Source organism: Frankliniella occidentalis, unplaced genomic scaffold, assembly GCF_000697945.3.
Source record: "Frankliniella occidentalis isolate FOCC.00 unplaced genomic scaffold, Focc_3.1 Scaffold87, whole genome shotgun sequence".
NCBI classification, from domain to species: domain Eukaryota; kingdom Metazoa; phylum Arthropoda; class Insecta; order Thysanoptera; family Thripidae; genus Frankliniella; species Frankliniella occidentalis.
The window spans coordinates 185698-188366 of record NW_026267216.1 but is presented as its reverse complement, the minus strand read 5'-3'; the positions used below and the strand labels follow the sequence as shown (position 1 = coordinate 188366).

At 54.1% G+C, this 2669-nt stretch overlaps 1 protein-coding gene across 11 annotated transcripts in view; it reads left to right on the top strand.

Annotated features, from left to right (window-relative positions):
• Positions 1–2669, top strand: part of LOC113212572 (tachykinins) — a 116656-nt gene that overhangs the window by 17959 nt on the left and 96028 nt on the right. For 5 of the 11 annotated variants that reach the window (XM_052269258.1, XM_052269260.1, XM_026431329.2 and 2 more), the window contains exon 1: positions 1570–1815. The exons of 3 other annotated variants lie outside the window; for them this stretch is intronic. The gene's annotated coding sequence lies outside the window, so the exon portion shown is untranslated. Of the gene's footprint in view, positions 1–1569; positions 1816–2669 lie in introns of those variants that run through there. 3 more of the 11 variants (XM_052269261.1, XM_052269256.1, XM_052269257.1) reach the window with 1 other exon arrangement.

Here is a 2669-nt window from a genome sequence, read left to right as displayed (position 1 = left end):
ACCGTCCGCCCCGCCCCGCCCCCCGCCGCTCCCCCAGGCGACTCCACTGTGTGCCGCCCGATCCATCCATCATTAGCCCTGCATTCTCAAACAGCACGATCAAAGATCAGAATGCGATTGGCGCGGCCGCAACGCGCGGAGGGGCCGGCTGGCTGCATCCCCCGCCCCGCCCCGCCCCGCCCCGCCGGGATCGCATCCATAACTGCCACCCCTTTCCAATTCACTACCCGTATCGCCCCGCGCTCGCTGCCCGCCCGGCCGTGGCCCAGAGGCTGCCACCGGGGTGCCGCCGGGCTGCCCGTATCTGTCGAGGCGAACCTTTGTGAAACCAGAGTTGTGGGTTCGACTCCGCCCCAGGGCCGGCCGGCCGCGGCCGCCGCGCCGCACACCTCTGCCGCCAACACTGTCCACTTTGAAGTCAACTTTCCTACTGCCCGCTGGCAGCCATATTGTGATTGAGCTGTCTCTCAGTGGTGACAGTCGGCAGTCCGAGCAATACACTCACTATGGGGCACCACCGGGGCCTATAATATGTACCGTTACGAAAGCGAAACAATTTTCGAACCGCGGCACGGTAAGGGGCCCCCGCCTGTGTGAGGTTTCGCCCTCGCGGTCGGGGGGCGGGGCTCGAGCTCCCGGAGCCCTGCTGGGCTGGAGTGTCGACTTGCCGTGGTGGAGCTCGCCACACGAAAAGTCTGTCGCGCGCGCCAGCGCCACGCTGCCTCCTGTTTCAGGAACACGCTGACGGGCCCGTGGCCGTGAGAAGTTGCTTATCCAAGCCATGCAACAACATCGCTGCCGAATTTACGGCGCAAACTGCAAAGTATCGATAAAGTTTAAAACAATATGTACGCACTGTACACCGTACGCTGCAGCGGGCCGCCGTGCCCCTGGGGTGGAGTCCCATCCGGTGCTGCAATCACCCAGTCGTGACGCCGCGCCAGCACAGTGCGGGCCCACGGCCCACGGCCCACGGGTCCAGTGTGTCAGGGTGGCAGTCGGGCCCAGCCAGCCCGGCGGCGCGGCCGTAACGCGCTCCTTTTGTGTCCCTGAAACTACCACTGACCCCGACCCGACACAACGAGCAGACTACACAGAAAAAAGAAGGGTGACAATAGCTTACTGCTTACAATACACATTGTACGGTATGCCATGAAAGCGCATGAAAGCATAGTTTCGTTTAAAAGGGCAGAGAAAGGCTTCCCTTCCCCGTTTTCCGTCAATGGCAGTGCCTGACTACTGTGACACTGTCGGTGTCCTCGGTGTCCTCAGAGGTGAGGACGGCGAGGAGGGTACGTACGGACGGCGTTGTTTGAGCACCACTGAAGCCCCAGAGGATGACGGACGGCGCTAGTCACTCGCTCTAGTAGTGGTTTGGGACGCGAACCGGGCGGGAATTGCCAGAAGTTGTGACTACGGAGGGAAGGCCAAAATGTTCCAAACTTCAAAGTCACCCCGCAAGAGCGCGCCACCTGTATCCCCAGCCTCAGGGCCCGAAACAAAACAAAAGCAGTCGTCGGTCGTCGGTACGTCGGTTGCGTCGCGTCGCGGGTGGAGCGCAATGGCGCCGCCAAAACAATCTAACGTAAATCGTGAAATTTGAAATACAATTTCGAAGTTGAACAGATCAATGGCAGTAGGAGCCGTTCTTTGATAATCACCTCCAACAAGTTTTGCTTCATATTCACCGCGCAATCTTGCATCGTCCTTCATCTGCCAATGGTTTTGGGCTGCTTTCACCACATCGGCCTTTGAGGTTAGGTAGCTACCTCTCACATGGCAAACCCCTGTTGATCCTGTTGAAATGTTGCACAAGTAAGTTTTCACCTTTAGTAAGGCAGCTGTGCCTTGAATGCCAGCACTTTTAACTCTGCACATGGTTGTGGCTGTGTGGTTGTATCACACCTCAGTCCCACCCAGTCTTTGATGTAAATTTGTCCGTTGGAAGCAATTTATCTAATATCAAGTTTTCAGGTGTAGGTTAGAGTTCTGCAATATGAATGAATGTTGCTATGTGTCTCATACATTATGTAGTTCCAACTGGGACAATTAGTAACGGTCATGTCTAACACTTTATTGGTGTTCGCTCCCATCCCCATTCAAATAATAAAATTAGACTGAAATGGAGCGAGGTGGGATGAGAGTAATTTACAAACTCACTCAACACTCAAGTAGAGCGATAACCAAACTCATGACCAAAAAATACACAGAGGTTTCTATTCTTTGTAAGACATATTTTGGTACATAGCTTGCATATATTTCAGAACGTAAGAGACACTAGAGACAGGCCTTCAAGGTCTTTTTAGACAGTTCCCAAGAATGTATACACTTGGCAAAATCATATATATTTGCTGGTATTTGTTCAAGTAACCTAATAAGTTTCTGGAATAATTGTATGAGTTATTCTAACATTCTAACCGAGTATCTACTGTAGCAGTCGAATTTTTTCTCTGAGGCATAACCGGCGGCTCGGCGGCTCCCGTCCCACCGCTGCACTGCAGACGGCGGGCGGATCGACTTGGACTGTTGTAGCTTCTTGAGCTGTACGAAAAACTGAGAGGAAAGATTTGTGGCCTGGTCGAGGGGACTGTCTGTTTCATAACCCTGTGGGCTAACTTGTTAGTTAGTCCCCAAGACCGTCTCTACCGGAGGGCAAAGTTCCCCCTCTT